Here is a 19,225-nt window from a genome sequence, read left to right on the forward strand (position 1 = left end):
ATGCACTCGGATCGCTTCGCGAACCAGATGCTTCTCTTCTCTACTCTTCTCTTCTCTTCTCTTCTCTTCTCTTCACTTCTCTTCTTTTCTCTTCTCGGTCCTCCCCCTCCTCTACACACTTCCTCTCTAAGTCTTTGCTACTTCTATCGTGTGCTTCCCGAGCATAGCAGTTAGCGGTTTGCGATACGGTATTGTAACCTAGGTTCCTACAGACGATCTAAACTTACCGACGCTTTACCAACAAGTTACCTAAGCAATTCATTCAAACGACTCTAAAGCAACCAACAAACTTCCTTCTCTTATCCTTTCTCAAACGTAATCCTTTTGCTTACGATTACATTTCTGTTTTTCTATCGTTTATTTAGATAAGATCTCGTTCTCACGAGGACTAGGTTAAATTGGCCATCGTTATTTGCTGCTTGACATGCCAGCATCAACCTCGACACGTTTAATTCTAATATACATAGTAGAGAGTGAAGAACTTTGAACAATGGTATTCGTGGTGAAATTAAAAACAACGGGGCTCTGAATACTCGATTATTCTCTCTCTCTCTCTCTTCCTTTCTTCTTTTAACTCTCCATGGGAAAATGTTGCTTTCGTTAACCGTTGGTAATAAGATACGGAAATATATGAAAATTCGGTTAAGGACAATTCTACTTCGATTAGACTTTGTTGACGATACGTGAATCTTAATTTGATATCGATGCCGTTGATTGAGCTAAGAGAATCGAGAGACGAAACTTCTCGACGTCTTATGCTCGCGTCTTATTAAGATACCGCTTAAGAAGTCGCGGCATTTGGTACGATGCTTGAACGAACTCGCAAACCAGAGAGGGAAAGAGAGAGAGAGAGAGATGGTAAGTACGAAGCGTTTCCAGGAATTCCACCGTTAGTTCAGCCATTACCATTCGCTACATGTCCGGAGCAACTCCGTGAACACATTTTAAAGTGTTTATGGTACTTTTCGAGGAAACGGTTAGCCCCCACCCTCCCTTCCTTCCTCTCTCTCTCTCTCTTTCTTTTATTTCTCCTTCATCGTGGGGACGGCCCGAATTACTTACTACATCGTTTTGTTATGCCGCTCGCTTTACCAAGTGTCGCGGAAAATTGTTGCCACGAAAGAATCACCGAGTTACTTCCTTATTTTCATCCAAAAATCATAGCACGCTCTTTGATCTCCCTCACCTCCCCTCTCTCTCTCTCTCTCTTTCTCTCTCTCCAAATTAAAAACAAATTATCTTAACACGCGTGTATTTTGAAATGAAATAAACACCGAGATTCGCACGTGCGTAACCGAACGAGTGAAATTTGCTGACGCGGTGTATTCAAACTTTTGAAAAAACACGCCACCGCCCCCCCCCACCTCGTCACTCCAATCGCAACGACATTTTAAGAGTCTTTTCGAATTCATTCTTTCGATAGAAGAGACACATACGGCGATTACACCCACGATATACGAGATAAGTTTGGCCGAGATATCATAGATTTTCTTTTTATTTAGAAAAATTCTCCTATCGGAAAGCGGTCCTTGGTTAAAAGATAAACGTTCGATAACGTCTAAGGATCATCTTGTTAACTCGAAGTCGTTCCAAAAAGTACGAAACGCTAGTACGAGTACGAGTCCGACGACTACGATCCTTGGCGAAAACTTCGGCATGGTAATTTTTACGACGGAAGCTACTTTAACTTTCGTCTTTTATAATAGTTGGTATCCTCATCCTCCTCCTACTCCTCCTCCTCCTCCTACGAGAATAATATTTGCTGCGATATACAATATTTTTACGCTCGCGCGACCGGTTGTAATCCGGCCTTCGAAGAATTTACGACGATATATCCGCGGTGCTTATCGTTTTTAGATAGGATCGCAATAGCTTAGAGTAAAGCGAGGACACGATGGCCGTTCTTCGTAATACACGACCGTACCACTTTTATCGGGCCACACGAAGGAGCTCTCCGATAATCCAAGGACGTGGGACAACAAGCGTGCCGTGCTATGCCGTGTGCCGTTCCTTCTCTTTCCCTCTATTTTGTGAGAGATATCCTTTTTTTTTCATTTTTGAGTTTTCGACGACGCGAACCAATCATATTCTCTATTCTTTTAATCCCCTTCCGATATCCTGTTCTAAACATATTCCCCAAAGCTCTTTCTCTCTCCCTTTCCCCCGCCAGTTCTTTTCCATTGAATATCGTTGGTTCGTATTATATTAGTTGATTTCGCGACACCTTCCAATTGTATCAAATAAATGTGATTATATGAGAAAGGATACCATATAATATTTGATGCACATTCCATGGCGGCGATATCGCGAAAGCAAACGAGAGGAGGCGCAGCAAAGATTCGCGGCGCGGAGCAAAGACGAGTGGGAGAGGGGAGAAGAGGGGGGTAGGTGGAAGAGGGGCAGAGGGGCAGAGGGACGGGGAAGAGACGGTGAGAGACGCGCAATAAGGCCCCGCGTTTTATGGCAGACGCCGTGGCTAACGGATGTGCCGTTACGGGGCCGCATTCCACGGAGCCACGCATGCGCGACGCGACACATTCCATTGTCTTTTACATTCTTCCCGGCCATTTCTCTCCTCCTCGGTATTCTTAGCACGCTCGTCTCGCTAGCCGCCCCTAAAAGCAGAGGCGTAGGGCATCGAGGACCCTTCAACTTATTTGCAAAATATCCCTTATATGCGTTTAAGGAAATAATTATGGATGATTATATTGTAAAATAGTATTTATAGGTAAAAAGATTTTTGTTAGGTTATGTTCGTCGAATTATCCTCGACGTTTAAAAGGTTCTTGTTTTTCTTCTTTAATTGGAAAAATGTAAGAGACAAATTCTGTCTACGTGACTTTACTTGGTTCCGGTGTTTCCCTAACAATAAACATTGGTTTGTTGGCTCGATCGAAACACGATCGACTCAGTAGAAGCAGGATATGCTAATGGTTGGTATCCGCGAGTGAGCGCACTCGTATCCGCGTTAATGAGCCACCAACCGACGCGAAAAACCGGAAGTGCTTCGGATTCCTGGCAACGCGCTGAGTGTCTCACGAACACGAAGATAGTAAGAAAAGAAAAACAAGAGAGTGAGAGAGAGAGAGGGAGAAAGTTTCTTCGTACTAAGTGGATTCGTAGAAATAAAAAATTTGCTAACTCGCCCTGCAACTGCATTCGGTGACTTTTAAGTTCTTTCTCTGACTTTTAACGTTAAGATTTAACACAAACCCAAAAATTTCCACTTTAGAGGACAACTTCCATCCGAGACTTTCATGTGCTGCTCGTGAATCATCCGAGCCGAGAGTTTACCGCTCTTAATGTCTCGCATACGCGTCATGTAAGCGCGCGCTCGTTAAAAGCGTTCATTTTTAACGAACGGCTCGCGACCACCGCGAAAACCGGAAACAAGCGATATACTCGATAACGACCACGAAGGCTCGGTTAACCTTAACGAATGCGAACGAGCTCGGTGAATCTTGTATGCCGTTACGAAGAAGACGATCAAAGTACACGCGAGATTTCTAATATCAGACTCAAAAACATTACATTTCTCATCAGCCTTTTTTTTTCCTTTTTATTATCTGATCTAACTGTTTTCTTTTTCTCATGTTCATATCGTCCACTATAATCAAGTTAAAAGTCATTAACTAACACTTTTGGTTCCAAAATTGCTTATGATGCTTAAAATGCATCAATGGTAATGTGTGAAATCATTAACAAAAAGCACTAACTTTTCCTAAACCTGATTTTTCTCGTTAAACATTTCCTTGGCGAGCAATAACTCAGATTAACATAAATGTCAGTTAACATGACTTTATACCGAACATAAATATGATATGTATATTATAAATATACTTATTTATCTGAGATTTATTTTCGTTAAATTAAAAAAAAAAACAAAAAAAAAAGAAAATAAAAGACAATACACACACATAAACAGACACATACATACACAGACATAAATAATAATTCATTTACGTTAGTTACAATATGCTTTCTCCGAAGACGTAATAGTAGATGGAACAGAGAAGGATTTCGTTTTCTCACGGTGCGTTTATCATTGCGTCTCGTATATTCAGGAGCGGGAACACACGGACAAGTCAGACGAGTTTTGACATCCCTCAATCCCTTTTATGGCGATCGGAGTGGCATCGAACGAATTTGCCCTCGAACTCGACTTCGTCTTCGTTTTCGTCTTCGTCTTCGTCTTCGTCTTCGTCGTCGTACTCGTTGTCGACCTAAGGCCAAACTTTATTAGGCAGTAGGTAAAACCCTCTCGATCGTTTGTGAGTCAGCCAGGCGTTCGTTCCAGGTCCGGGGCGCGGTGTCGGTGACTCACGTTGTGGAATCCTGGAGTGGCACAATGGCCTCTATCGGTTATACTTAACAACGACTATGCATAACGTTTAAAGCCCTGACGCGATAAAGACGTAGGTAACAATCTACGATTCTTAAATAACGATTTTGTCAAAATTTATTTGTTCTTATTCTTTCAACATTTTACATTAAGATCATTCAAATGAATCGTTCATAAGCCAATGCGGTTAAATTTAGAAAACAAACATTGAACAAAATTAATGTTTTCTAATTAATTTGATCAGAAAGGTATATATATAGTTTTTGTTTAAAGGGTAGTCTATGCAACGAAACAAATTGTGTACAGAATAAGTAAATAAAAACGTAAGTATTCATTGGGACAACGGCAGCATCTTAAAAAACTTTAATACTTTCACATTTTGCCAGTTTGAAAAGAATAGAAAAAAATCAAGAAACGAGTAAATCCTTTAATAACTAAAAAAAAGAACATCATTTATTCAATTAAAATTTATCAAAAAAATCATAAAATATCAAATAAATGGACTCTTAAAGCCGAATTCGGATTACGTGCGATTCAAATATATGTCCAGTTAAATAAGTCATTTAGACAAAAGTATCTGTGCTTGGCAATATGTTACAAGGTAATAAAACGCGTCTACTCTCTCGATACTAACAATATTGTTGCAAAGATTCTTAGTAAGAAGTGTGCCAACCCAGGACGGCTCCAAAGCCATTGACGTTGCTGCCGTCGTCGCGCTCCTTTCTAGAGAAACGATTGGCCCGAATTCGAAACGGCCTTGCGCAGCTCGCGGTAAGAGTTCTGCGAGTCTCCTCGGATTTCACGTTAACTTACGAGTTGACTGAAAATTTCACGAGTCTCTTTCAAGAGAGAAAGAGATAGAGAGAGAGAGAGATAAAAAGGAGAGAGAAAGAGAGATACCTCTCGTTCGAAATAAAAACTCTCAATTATTCTGTCTCGTTAAAGTCGTTCTCTTATCCTTAATCGGCCAGGAAAGTCACAGGGTCGATCGCGGTCGGTGTCTCGTCGACTCTCTTAAAGGGAACACGCGCCAAAGTATTTCTCGCGCGCATATACGCGCGAGATATTTATCTTTGCTCAGGAGAAAGTATATCACTGACTGAGACAGAGAGTACCGCCGCCATGCTTCGGCGTTAGCGAATAGATTCTTGCGGTTTCATAACTTGGTGACCGAAATTCCGCGGTATTGCACCACTAATAATGGCTATGACATCATTGCTCCGTAATTGGCCCCATAAATTAGAAACACTCCATTTTCTTCGATATAACGCCGGAGGAGATAAGATTGTTCTTTTTTTTCTCCCCCCTCCTCAACCCCTTTGCTTTTGTCCTTAAGCAAAAGAACCTTCTTTTTCTTCTCTCTCTCTCTCTCTCTTTTCATTTCATTTCGACTATCATCAAATTATCTTAGGATCGAAAATAAGCGGCATCGTTTTCGCGAAATATCTTTCCTGGTCGTTAATACTAACGGCTTTGTACGAGAGAGAAAAGATTTGACGATGATGGACAGGTACCGTTAGATTTTCGAAAATAACGAGTCTCTTCCTAGCGTGTTAGACAGAGAGATACGAATCTTCTTGGATCGAACTGTATCATTAGATGCCTGTTTAATAGACTTTCTATTCCATGGTCCTAATGTTACTCTGAGAACTTCCTATCGAATCTCGGCCCGATCATCAGGTTGTAAGCAAAAAATGCAGGAACCTCGAACTCTCTCGAATCTTTTTAAAACGTACCAATCCTTCGTCCATCTTGAATTCTTGTATTATTTGTTTTCTTTTAATTTCATACGGAACGTGCACTTTGGGTTAGCTCCAAGTATAATATTTCATCATCGCGAAGAGAACAGACCGCACGCGTGGATACAAAAAGAGAGTCTTTTCTCCCTGACAATGGTGGGCAATAAATCGAACTACCGACGTAGGAACGCACGTGCGTGAAACGGGCGTAAAGCAGCGTCCTTTTGAAAGTCGAACCAAGAAGGAATTCACTTTCGCCCAAGCGCGCTGTGATTTCGTTCTTACGGTTAGATTTGTACGTTACCAATTACAAGGATGCATCACCATCGAATATAATAATATGTACATATATCGTCTATCTTCAGTCCAAGGCCATTGACTAACGTTTATTCTAATCTAAGTTATTACTCGACAAAGAAATTTTTGATAGGAAACGTACGCTTTATGTTAACGCTTTCATAGACTACTACTCTATTGGTGCTTTTCATGATGTAACACAGCTAGTAAATTCAAATTGTTTACGAAAATTAAAGCAAAACTATAGTTAAGTGATTTTTGGCTGAACATTGAATATATTTCATAGTTGTATTGCATCTTTCTTATTCATACTTTTCTATCGAAAACAGGGTTAGCCAGGATTTACATCGGCGTTGTCGACTAAATGCGCGATAACGTCGTGCGATATTCGTTCAACGGCGAATGTCGTAGGAACGCGCGAGGCTAATCGATCGATATCCGATGACCTCGTTTGCAGACTAAACCCGAGAGGCGAATACGATCGGTTGAACTTTGATAAACGCGCGATTAAACGTCCGTAACAGTGGTTCGATCATAAAATACGTAAGGGTGGAGGCGTCAAGCTATTACAATTCAAATTGTCTCGAATAACTCGATAACTCGATTCACCAAAGTAAAATCGGTCGTCGCGCTATCGAAAAGCTAAATTTAACATAATATAATATTAGGTTGCCTAATAAGTTTACTCGTTGGTTTATAAATTCATATACATAATCGAATGAAAAGATTGAAGTTTAGCTTTAGAAAATTTTCCTTACTTAATTGTCAGAAACTTTTTTTAACTACTCACGTAGTACATTTCTTACGTATTTATCTTATGTTTACGCGTAAACGCGTGCTCGTGCTCGTTACGTGTCGTTTACGGGGACTTTCTAAATTCGTGTCGAGGAGCAAACAAGTTGCGACTCCTCTGGAGTGCTCGTAGACGGTGTGCTTTTATTCTAGCAACCGGAACTAGTCGATTTTCTTTCTCCCTTACAATTATATACGAACTTTCCGAAATTTGACTTTGCTCCATTGATCCGTGCGCGATAACTGTCGCGTAAAATAAGTTCATAATAAACGATTATAAATTTTAAAATAGAAAAATGTACTTTTACTTTTGATTGAAAAATATCAGTGTATCTACGAAAATACGTACGTAAGGATCACGTTAGAAATAGTACACCGATTTAGGATGAATTGCATGCGTAACTTGACTATAATTCATATTTTTCATTATTATTATATTAAATCGTTTTTTATTATTTTATTACTCCTAAGCTTATCAGTTCGTAGGAAGTAACGAGTATATGAGAAAATCGATACCGTGAGGTATTTCGATGTATCGAAATCCTCTTCTTCTTCCTTCTTCCTCTTTTTATTAGGACTTTGTCCTGTTATAATAGCTTTTTTTATTGCTATTTCTAGGAGCGATTTATTGTTTTTACCGAGGGTAGGTTGGCTAAGCCTCATCCTCGAATCCTCTCCTTTTTATATGGGGCTTGGGACCAGCTCTAGATGTTAACTGGACTGAGTCTTGGCGTCAACGGCACACGGATTCCTAAAAAGCGGTTCACCCATCCAAGTACTAACCGTGCCCAGCGCTGCTTGACTTAGTGATCGAACGGGAACTTGTGCTGTCAGCGCAGCATGGCCGTTGACCATACCAATACCATGAGGTATTTCGATGTATCGAAATCCAATGCGTGGGTTCTCTCCTTCCTTGTAATTACGGTTAGTATGTTTAGCAAAAATAGTTTGGGGGATGAATGGAAGAGCGTAGGATGATTTTTTGTACCGTAATTAAAATTACCTTAATAAAAGGGGAATTCTGTAGGGAGCGATTATTGATAAAGGTTACTTCGAAAAAGAGGTGTTTGACTATAACGTTTAAAATTCGATATATATAAATAAATGATTTTATAAATGAAACAAAAAATTACAGAACATTTAGATTTTTTGTAACGTTACTTTCAATTCATACTAATCTCTCGTTCGAACACAAAGTAACTTCAGTGAATTCCGAGTGATTGGTCGTAAAGTAAAATGACTTAAAGTTATAAGCGTATAGCGATAGTGCTTCAATTAGGAAATTTTAGCGATGCTCAGAGGGCAGAGGGATGTTCCGAGTATCTTCGAGAAGAGCCGAGAGAGAAAAGGAAAGGGAGAAAGAGAGAGAAAGAGAGGGAGCAAGCAAATGGCTCATTACTAGTTGCCTGTGATAACGATAAAATTCAATATACCGAACCCTTTGAGTTTCGTTCGACGAGAAATGGCGAAAGTGCCGTCGCGTCTAAAACACGCACTTTGCTGCCCTCTTGCATTTACTAGTCTTCAAGATTTTCAGATAAATTCGGATAAATTTTACGTCTTCAAACTGAGCGTGCAAACGGAACCAAAAAAAATTCCAAAGACAATTTTAAATGCGTCTGTATATATTGCCATGCGAATAAAACTTCCTTCTTTTTTTTTAGACTTTCGGGTGATCCTAAAAGCGTTTTTTTTTTTTTAGAAGTAAGCCTTACATGGAAAATATTTTTTTATCTTTATAATTTTTTTACACATCGTATATTACTCGGAATCAGTAAGATAACATAAAAATAAAACATATCGTTTATTTAAAATTATTAAATAAAAAAAAACAAAAATCAGGAAAAAATATTAGGAACGATCTAAAATATACGAAAAGAATTTTTGAACAATGACAAACGAAACTGTCACACATCAACATATGGTATACGTACGTTGATCGGTCATTAGATTTAATCTACAACTTATAATAATAGTTTGTACGTAGTATAATGTAATGATTATTTGCTGATAAGCAAATAATAATAGCTTCTATAGTTTTATCGTTCAGCTGTTCTTATTGTTTTATACTTTTTTTTAATGTCTACTTTCCACGCAAGAATTGTCTCTAGAGGCGAATAGAAAATAAGTAAACGCGTAATAGTATAGCGTGGAAGTGGCAACGGCTGAGGACGTTTCAAATGCTTCGATGCACTTCCTGGCGTTGGTTATCGCGCCCCTACTATCGAACTTTCGTGGAAGCGTAAAAACGTTGATCCCACGCCTCCGTTGCATCGCCAATTCCATGAATGAAACGTGCGCTTCGCACGCTCGAGAGCGTGTTTTTATCAATCGCCGTGAAAAAGCACTCTACACGTTGTTTCGTTCGACCGTTATGACGACAACGACTGTTTCTTTTCTCTTTATCTCTCTCTCTTTCTCTTTCTCTCTCTCTCTCTCTCTCTTCCTCCCTCTTTCTCTTTCTTTTCTCTCTGTTTTTTCTCTCTCTGTTTCGAGTCGCCCTCGAACGATAACAAATCGTTATCGCGTCACGCCTCGAGTACCAGATGCTTGCCTTTTACAATTTCAATCGAGCCTCTTTTTCCTTCTTCATCAACCGGAAGTCCTTCCTGAGGGAAGATTTCTCGAATCATTCCGGAAATGTCGTTAGTTCGATAAATATGCGAGAAACTCGAAGAAACAAACGGTTATCGTCTTATCTTCGTTCCTAAGGAACCCAATACACGTTCACTTAAAGCAATGAGTTTAAGCTTGTTCCTGAACCATCCTATACAGTCTTTTTAAATCGCATCGATTCCTTATTATACTCGCTGACTCTAAAAACTATTTGCGCGATTACGATATCTACGATCTTTGGCAAACGAAATGTCAGAACATCATTTATACGTATACGAACGGATATGATCGAAAAAATAAATAAAAGTTTGAAAGTAGATAGTCAATAGAAGAGTATTTTAAATTCTACGATATCCAAAGGATTTCGACGAGTTAGTAAATATTGATCGGTAGTCTTCGCAAACGGCGACAAACTTTTTCCGAACGATATCTCAATATTTTTCTATTCTCGTGAATTGAACGTCAAAGAGAGAGAGAGAGAGGGAGAGAGAGAAGGAGTAAAAAAAAACACATGATCATGGATATATAAAAATAGTTATGGACACGTAAGCATTATCGAGTTCTACGGAAGTATCTACATTTGTAAGATTCGAGTGGTCAGGAATACCTGGAATTCAAAGAAACCGCGCGCGCCAGCTAAAGGTGCAAACTCGTTTCGCACGTTACGCACGTTTGTACATCGGTCGGCCAATCGGCGTTCCCGGAGAGATAGTCTTCCGGGAAGAACACGTCGCGATGTGGGATTTACCGAAGCCGCTTATTTACGTTCGCAAACTCGCAAACTAAATTCTCTCTCTCTCTCTTTATGTCCGTCCGTCTGTCTGTCTTTGTTTTCCACTACTGGTCTCGTACTTTGAATCGTAAACGTATTGCTTTAGTCCCGATACCTGAAATCTTTCAACAATTTTTCACACACACACACACACATACACACAGTACGACTACTTTTAGCGCGTGACTATCGCTAAGAAAACATGGTAAGAAACGACAAGAAATCGTCGCGGTTCTCCTCATTTTACCGCGAATCGAGGCTCATTATCTGGCGCCGTGTCGCCGTTTCTACCGTTTTGCAATACATTTTTCTCGTACTTTCGTAAGAACTCGAGGACGAACTCCTGAAAATACATACATATATCGACCCTCTTCTTCTACGAAATCAACCGAGTGCAACGATGCGCGACTACGATATGATTCAAATTAATTGCGAGTGGACGGAAGAACTCTGTTTTAAGTTGTACCACTCCCGCTAGTACATCTTCTCTCTCTCTCTCTCTCTTTTACTCTTTCGCGACGCACCGTAATTAGTGACTACGGAGGTAGCCAATTATTTCAATTCTCGTTAATTATGTAAGCAAAATACTGAGGGCAGTAAAAGAAAAGGGGAGTAGGGGAGAGAAGGAGGAAGAGAGTTAAAGACGTTAGCTCCAAGGTCACAGTTACAGAGGATTATTTCCTTCTCGTTTCATTTTATGCAACGAAAAACCTCGGATCCTTGGAACGATCATTCCCGCCTACGATCGGAACGTATCCGTTGAGCCATGTGGAAAAAAACTATTTCCAACGAGGATCGTTCGATAACATCTACAAGCGCGATGACAGTGAACTGAACTTTTCTTAATTTAGAAACAACATCTTGAAATGAACAGCCGGGTATTTACATAGCCGAGCGGGAGATAAAACGCGTGCTTAGTTTTGCGAGATCTTGTGCAATCATTAGCAGATTTTCCATCGCACGAGCAATGTTACGTCTAGGTTGATTCTTCTGGAAGCGATTTAAATGTTATCGGGATGTCATCGTATAACCTATAATGAAAATAAATTATGTACGCACGTAAGAAGTTATACTTCTTTGCCGTACCAAAACGAATATAACCTCAATAACCTAAAAATAATTTCAAAAAAAAATTTCTAAGAAAAAAAATAATTATTATATATATATATATATATATATATATATATAAGAAAGAATAAAAAAAAGGAAAAAGAAAATATCAAAATATAGATATCAGTCCACACTAAATATAAGAGAGATATATCGAATTACTTCACGAGTCAACAGTCATGGCGTGGTTACAGCATTAGTTCTCGCTCGATCATTTAAGTAAAGCAGCGCTGAGTACGATTAGTATTTGGATGGGTGACCCGTTTGAGAAAAGAAGGGGAAGAAGAAAAGAAGACAACTTCATGCCGTATACTTGAAATCGCTTTGCCGCGCGTCGTAAATACCGACAAACTTTTCATGGTGTCGTTTTTCCAGACGCTCGAAACAAAAATCACTCCCCATTACATTTTCCCCAACGCGCCAAAAAAAGTATAACTTCAAAAATAATCAATCGAATCGGTATTACCATTAAATAATATGTAATAACAAACAACATCATCGGTTTCCTTTTAAACGAGGAACTAATAAACAAGGTCTAATTCCGATAAGATCGATCGACTCTTTTATACGGGATGCCCCAAAAAATGCTATTATGAGAAAATAAAAATAAAGAGAAATAACAAATCAATATAGATATCAGTTGTTTATTAATAAAATTACAATATCTCTCGTGTTATTTTATTTCGAAATATGAATCTCCATTAATAGCGTCGTTAAAAATACTCTGACCCCACTCGTAACTCGGGGATTACCTGACGAAATAAAAATTATTATTTAACATTTCGATATAAGGATTTTCAGGACAACATGTATATTTAATATAAATAATTAACGAAGATTGATATGGCACATCGTAATAAATAGTTGCGATTCGACACTGCGCAAATCGCAGACAAGTTAGTCATAACGCAAGCGGTAATCTTCGCAGTAAACGCTTTCGTCATCTTTACTGGACTTTTGTCCGTTGGTCGTGCGTTCTCCTCGTGCCAAGACACTGACTCGCAAAAGTTCTCTCCTCGACAATTTTGTTGTTGTTGTTGTTGTTTTCATTAGTAGTTGACGCTCTCTCCTTTTCCATCTTATAATCAGAGACTTTTTCTATCTCTTTTTTTCTTTCTCTTTCTCTTTCTCTCTCTCTCACTTGCTCACTGTCACTCGGATGTTTATCGATAACGGCGTACAAGCAGTGTAATCGTGATTTCTCTTCCTCCCCCTCTTCTCTGAACGTGATTGCCATGTCCCTCTCTCTATTCGTCCTCCCTCCCCCTTTTTCTTCTTCTACTCCCACTCCCTGCCCCTATCAAGTACATGGTACGCGTCCCTCATCTTCCTCTCTTCTATCGCGACTGACTTGGAGAAATACCCAACACGATTACTGATAGACAGATGGTATTTACCACTCGGGCTCGCGGTAAATATTTTTTCGGCAAATATATTCTTTCCTTCTTTGGCAATCGAAGAAATGGAAAAAGACAGAGAGAGAGAGAGAGAGAGATTTCTAAATAATCTCAACGATCCATTATTGCTTTTCGTTCGAAACAACAACATTGTTTGAAAAGTACTTTTATATTCCGCGAATTTCTCGATAAATAGATAAATTAATAGCGATGGATTATCAAAATATTCCGAGCTAAATAATATTATCTTTTTTTGTTATTTTTGTTCTCTTTCTTTTTGTTTTTTTTTCTTCTTCTTCTTCTTCTTTTATAATATGTCGAGAAAACTGCGTATAAGCTTAGCACAAATTTTCTATGTACTCTCGGCTTTCGGTACAGCGCAATTATTGTACAATGATGCAATTTCAAAGCGTTACATGTCGGTGCTCTCGTTTGACGATAACGTTTTATCTAATATACTTTTTTCTTATCCACGATAGAAGAATCAACGACCGCACGCTTCTTTCACGCGTTTGCATTTAAACACGACTATCTTCCGGACTCGTTAAACTAACGTAGATTATTTTCAATTAATTTCTAACGTGTCGTATTATTTTCCTCTGTCTGTGAATAATAAATGGAAAATAAAAGACAAAGAGGAAAAATATGTTATTTTTCTTCTGTTTTTTTTTTTAAGAAGAGGAAGAAGAAAAAAAAAGATCTGAATATAGAATCCAGCGTGTATACATGTCTTGCTACGCAAGTAATTAAGTACGTAGTACGTATGTAAGTGGAAACAAGCTAAACGGTTGGCCTTGTATCGAAGGAACGTGAACGTGAATCACAGTTGCGCGCGATGCTCTCGCGGCCGTTGTTTACAATTTTTAAATAAACGAGCTTGTGCGCGTCGCACACCTGTGAGCATGTAGAAATATACGATACTTGTTTACGACACTGGACCTAAACAGCATGCATAGTATTAAAAACTTATGTATGTATATTAATAGAAAGCCGACAAACGTATTCTTGTCTACGATCTAACATAATAAGACGTAAAGAAAATAGACGCGTTTACTATAAATAAATTTAAACTTACAACATAGCGCGTGACTCGACACGACTTGACTCGCGATTATCATCACGAATCATTTTTCCTTGCGAGGAACAGTATCATCGACGATTTGGTTAAATTAGCAACGATGAGCTTTTTAGGCGTGTGTTAAGTTCGCTTGTTCCGAACGGGAGGGCAGGCAACCTTGACGACGCCCGAGAAGTCCGTCGGCCGCAATGTTTATTTCGAATCATCGTCGACGGCATTAAACTTCCTTTCGATAACGAGTTTTTATTATGTAAAATATCCTTTGTCAATTATTACTTACCAAAGGAACACACGTAATTAACATTAGCGGTTTACCTTGATACTTTCGATATCGCATTCTCGCACAAAGTGAAATCAACGAGAATTCCGGAGAAGTCTAAAGATAATTGTTTATTCATGACATGCCTCGCTCTTTTTCAGGTCCCAAAAAAGAAGCATATACGGTGGTATTTTCCTTTCTTATCGCAATTGCCTCCTCTCGCTCGAGGTAAAATAGGAAGATAAATTTTGTTCGAGATTTTCAAATGACTTTAAATGGATCATCTGTACTCGAACAAGCATATTCCGCATAGCGTCGTTACCGTCATAGTTTACGCGCATAGAATTTGTGCTAATTTCTCGATGCTTCCTTCCTCCCTATTCTTTTTTTTCTCTTCATTTTTTTTTTTCAATGCGTCTATTCGCGGATTCCAAGAGAGAAAGATAGAAGGAGAGGTCGGACCGGACGCGGCTCGTTCCGGTCTCTCGTCTCGAGTGGGTCGGAGCGCAGTCGCACTCACCTCTTTCCTCTCTTTGCCACTCTCCTAGCGCGCCGAGTCGAGTTTAGGGACAGTGGGTCAAGTAGGTCGTTCCCGCGATACTCAGACGGAACACAGAGATTACGTAACACCCTCGGAGGGAGAAAGTCGCCCTCTCTCTGCGGCCTCGCTTCAGCGCGCAGTTAGCCCGCCTCTCCCTACCTTTATCCCCACCTTTGACGTGTACCCCCCACCCCACCCCACTTCGACCTAGAGAACAGCTCGCGGACTGTTTACAAACAAATCCTCCCACCTTTCCGTTCGGCCCTGCTACCGTCCCTCCCTCCCTCCCTCAACCCCTTCCTCCTACCCCCGATCGAAGCTGCAAGGATGAACCTGTTAGAAAGTCGACAACGACAACGACGGCTACGGCGACGTTCCGCACGCTCGGCGGACTGCATTGCGCAAAATTGCAGGCTGCGAGAACTTAAAAAGATACCCCCATCCGCGCGTCCTCCGCCTGCGGAAATCGCATTCTTCCCTCTTCTTTGACTATATTCGGGACTCTTAACGCTCACGATTGGTCGATTGCTGCTGCTGCTGTTACTTCTAGGTCTAGTTATTTTCTTTCTTATTTTTCTCCTCCCACTCTTTCCCCTATGTCCGCTTTTACCATCCCGCTCTGACGTCACTTATGCATCTACCTTTCCACCTGGAATCGGAACTCGTGGAAAAAAAAGGAGAGGAGGATACTCCACTTAGCTTTTTATCCTAACGTTCCAGATTCCTCGGAATCCGGTGCACTGTGATAACTGTAGTTAATTATTGTTTAGTTCGTTCTACCTTAAAGCAAGGAATGTCGCCTTCCTCGGTACAGCATCCTTGCCTCTGAAGTATACCGCAAATGTTTGCGCGTTCGAGCACAGGACGATCACGTAGCTCTAACATTCGTTCGAAGATCTCGTGATACCTCGTGCCGACCTATTTAGAGTCGCGGAGTGGACCGAGCTCGCTAGTAATAGCTTCGAGTCTCACGATCGATCGCTTTCTATTTCATCGAGAAACTGCGTCGTTGTCGGCGGCGCAGTTAATAGAAGCCGCTGCGCTCCGGCTTCTTTCCTCACGACGATTTTCCCTGACGCAAGAAACGTGCATCCGCTTGAGCTTCGTTAGTTTACTTCTTTCTTTTTCTTTTTTTCTTTTTTTCCTTTTTTCTTTTCTTTTTTCTTTTTGCTTTTGCGTTATTACGAAACGATTTTATTTCGACCTTTTTTTTTTTACAACAAGAAAAACCAGACATTACATGAACGATCGATTAATTATTCATTATCTAATTAGAATCCTCGTGATTCAGGTTCCAAAATAAGTCGATGATTTCAACGAAAATAGAAGGAACGAGAAAGCAAGCAAGCAAGCAAGCAAATAAACAAACAAGCATGCATGCATGTAGTGCGAGCAAGCAATGACGATGACGATGACGATGACTACTACCACTACTACGACTACGACGATGAGAGTTTCATACAAAACATAGCCTGCATATAGAAACGCAGACACAGTGGCCTAGACAACTAGGTCGCGGCGCAATTCTCCCTACACGAGTTCGAGTGCGCAAGAGAAGAGTGTGCGCGGCCGTAACGGGCGTCGCATGTGCTGTACTAGACGGAAAGTACTCGGCTGTACTGATGTGCGAGAGCTACACACGTATATACAGAGATAGAGAGAATATACACGAGCGTGTATGCGTATCTGTGCGGATACGTATAAGAGATACGTAGATGAGAACGTATACATGGATAAGGGAACACGTAGAACAGTGTACATAGGATATTACATAAACTAAATGCCTACCACTGCGCCATACGTGTTATAGGTGTCTGCGCAGAGCGAGGGGTTGGAGTCGTTCGAGTGTCGACGTCTTTTTTCCCTGCTATCCTCATTCCCCCGTCCCCCACTTTCCCCTCCCCCTTTTTCTTTCCCTCTATCCCCCTTCCCTTCTCTCCTCTTATTTAGGTCAACCTTTCTCGCGATTTCAGCCGGAGCATGCAGGGTGCCATCGATCGCGGTGCACTCGATGAGAAAACACGTTTACTGATCGACCGCAGGGATGCTACGATGTTCTATTTAATTGGAAATATATTAAAAAATCAAATAATACTAAAGCGCATCGCAACGATCTACGATGACGTCTTCCTCGGACTGCTTGTCCTTCGTTGTGTGACGGAGAAGGACGGAAGCCAGAAAAGGCTCGAAAGATCTTCTACGTCTTCCTTTCTACATCTCGATCGTCTATCGTTGTTGACTTTCGATCCTACGAGAAAGAGTTTCGTAATGAGTTTAAGAATTTTTGTTCATTCTTTTAAACGCATCAACGGGATATAGATAGACGTCGTCATTTTCTCGATGTCAATAGAAACGAAAGATTTATGAGAGATATTATTGATAGTTAACGGGGGATAATTTTTTATATCGAATAACGGTCGAATGATTGGTTCTTAATAAAAACTATTTCTTTTTTTCTAATAAATATAGATAATAATCAAATTGGTATTGACTTAATATTTATAATACGAAATTTAGAATCAAGTCGCGTTCAATACCTTAGATTGTCCCAAAAGTTTTACGTTTATTCGTAATAATTTGTACATGTACGATATTTTCTATTTAATATTATTTAATTGCATTATATGCGATAAAAGGAAAGATAATAAAGCATGATGGATCGTATTTTAATTTATTAAATAAGTATAACATATATTCAAATATTGTACGTGCAGAAATTAGTAAAAAAAAGTAAGAAACTTGGAACGATTCGATAGAAATATTATTATTTAATATTTATTTAGAACAAAAAAATAAAAACTTTTTAACAAAAGATGAAACCAAAGTAGTTGGTCGTTTGTTCGCGTTCTTGAACAGTATTAACCCGTCGCGTGCATTCCACATAAATGACTATGCGCCGTATTCTTTGGTATATTCGTACTACGTATGCAGGTGAAGATTGCATTTGTATTTACTTGCATAGGTTGAAGCATAAGCAGCATAATCAGAAGAAGTAGAAGAAGAAGAAGAAGAAGAAGAAAAAGAAAAAGTAAAGAAGGAGTAGTAACAAAGCAAAACGGCTAACTTTCTCTCTCTCTCTCTCTCTCTCTCTCTCTCGGCGTTGACTCGCAAATTATTGTTCCTCTACTCCGTCGAAGGTTTACGGTGAATTATTACGTCGCAATATCTAAACGTAGAGCTCCGTCTATCTGGCCTACTTCCATATTTTTACGACGGGCGATTCGGAATGACACGAAGCGAACGAGCATGGACTCCAACTCCAACGAAAACGATGAAGACGACAACCTAGAGACGAAGACAAAACGAAACGTTGAGAGCGAATCAGAGCGCGAGAACGCTCGCTTATTGAAATGCAACTGCAAGAGAGGGAGAGAGAGAGAGGGAGACCACTTTCTTGATAAGTATTCTGTACAATATTTCAGAATTTTTTACGAAGTAAAAAATACTCAACAAGGATCACACACGTCTGTCTGTCCTTCGGAGAAAAAAATAATTCATTATCGAATCTTTATTCGTATGATTTCCTGATCTCAAATTTCTGAAACTTCGATTATTTTGCATTACATAATTTTAATTAGTAACAACAAAATCGCAAATTGAAAATTCAATAAAAACAAGAAAGATAAGCGTGAGAAATACCTTTTCGTAGTAGTAAAAACATTAAAAGGCATACGCTTTACAATCTCCTTTTAACGATAAAAGGGGTTCGGGAGTAAAGTTGGCGCAACATTACGAAACATCGTTGCTCGTAACTGTCAAATCCGGAGTCATGCTGTACTCTCTTTTCCCCTCTCTCTTTCTCTCTCTCTGTTACTCTGCCAGTGTTCTCGTTGTTTTGATGAGAATGCAATACGGCAATGTACTTAACTGTAAGCTCCGTCGCGACGCGCAAAACAACGATGACGTAAGAGGGCAACGCGAGAGAGGATTTCGTGAATTTGCCGAAGAAGATATTCGGAAATAAACGCTTTATAATTATTTTTTAAAATGGAAGAAGAAAGAAACGATAACTCACAAGGGAGAGAGTAGTTTCGGAGATACATAATTATATAGATTAGTAGAAAAGAAAGTTTCTTTGTGAATTATCCCGAGGCGTATTTTCGTTAAATTTGTTTTATTAAAAAAAAAGAATGTTCTTTTTGTTTTTTTTATTACGGACACATTTCTCTACATATGTAGATGACCACTTTTTAGGAGATGCCGCAAAAGAAACAGAGAAAGAGAGAGAGATAGAGAGAGAGAGAGAGACTCGGTGAACAACGATGATGTAACTTCGAGGAAC

At 39.7% G+C, this 19,225-nt stretch overlaps 1 protein-coding gene, 2 long non-coding RNA genes and 1 pseudogene across 6 annotated transcripts in view; all 4 read right to left on the reverse strand.

Moving 5' to 3' along the window:
* LOC122517462 (3-phosphoinositide-dependent protein kinase 1) overlaps window positions 1-19,225 on the reverse strand; it is a 197,401-nt gene that overhangs the window by 40,758 nt on the left and 137,418 nt on the right. The window lies entirely within an intron of this gene.
* On the reverse strand, window positions 7,902-8,022 carry LOC122523650 (annotated as a pseudogene).
* LOC122517497 lies at window positions 12,299-15,127 on the reverse strand. 2 transcript variants are annotated; one of them, XR_006303874.1, is made up of 2 exons: window positions 14,141-15,127; window positions 12,299-12,420 (listed from the first exon to the last, which is right to left on the reverse strand). It is a non-coding gene; the product is annotated as an uncharacterized LOC122517497 (long non-coding RNA). The 2 variants fall into 2 exon arrangements; XR_006303873.1 differs by lacking the exon at window positions 14,141-15,127 and adding an exon at window positions 12,519-14,134.
* On the reverse strand, window positions 15,428-16,718 carry LOC122517506. The gene is made up of 2 exons (XR_006303877.1): window positions 15,724-16,718; window positions 15,428-15,592 (listed from the first exon to the last, which is right to left on the reverse strand). It is a non-coding gene; the product is annotated as an uncharacterized LOC122517506 (long non-coding RNA).

The sequence above is a fragment of the Polistes fuscatus genome, unplaced genomic scaffold (assembly GCF_010416935.1).
Source record: "Polistes fuscatus isolate 324 unplaced genomic scaffold, CU_Pfus_HIC Scaffold1, whole genome shotgun sequence".
Classification (NCBI taxonomy): domain Eukaryota; kingdom Metazoa; phylum Arthropoda; class Insecta; order Hymenoptera; family Vespidae; genus Polistes; species Polistes fuscatus.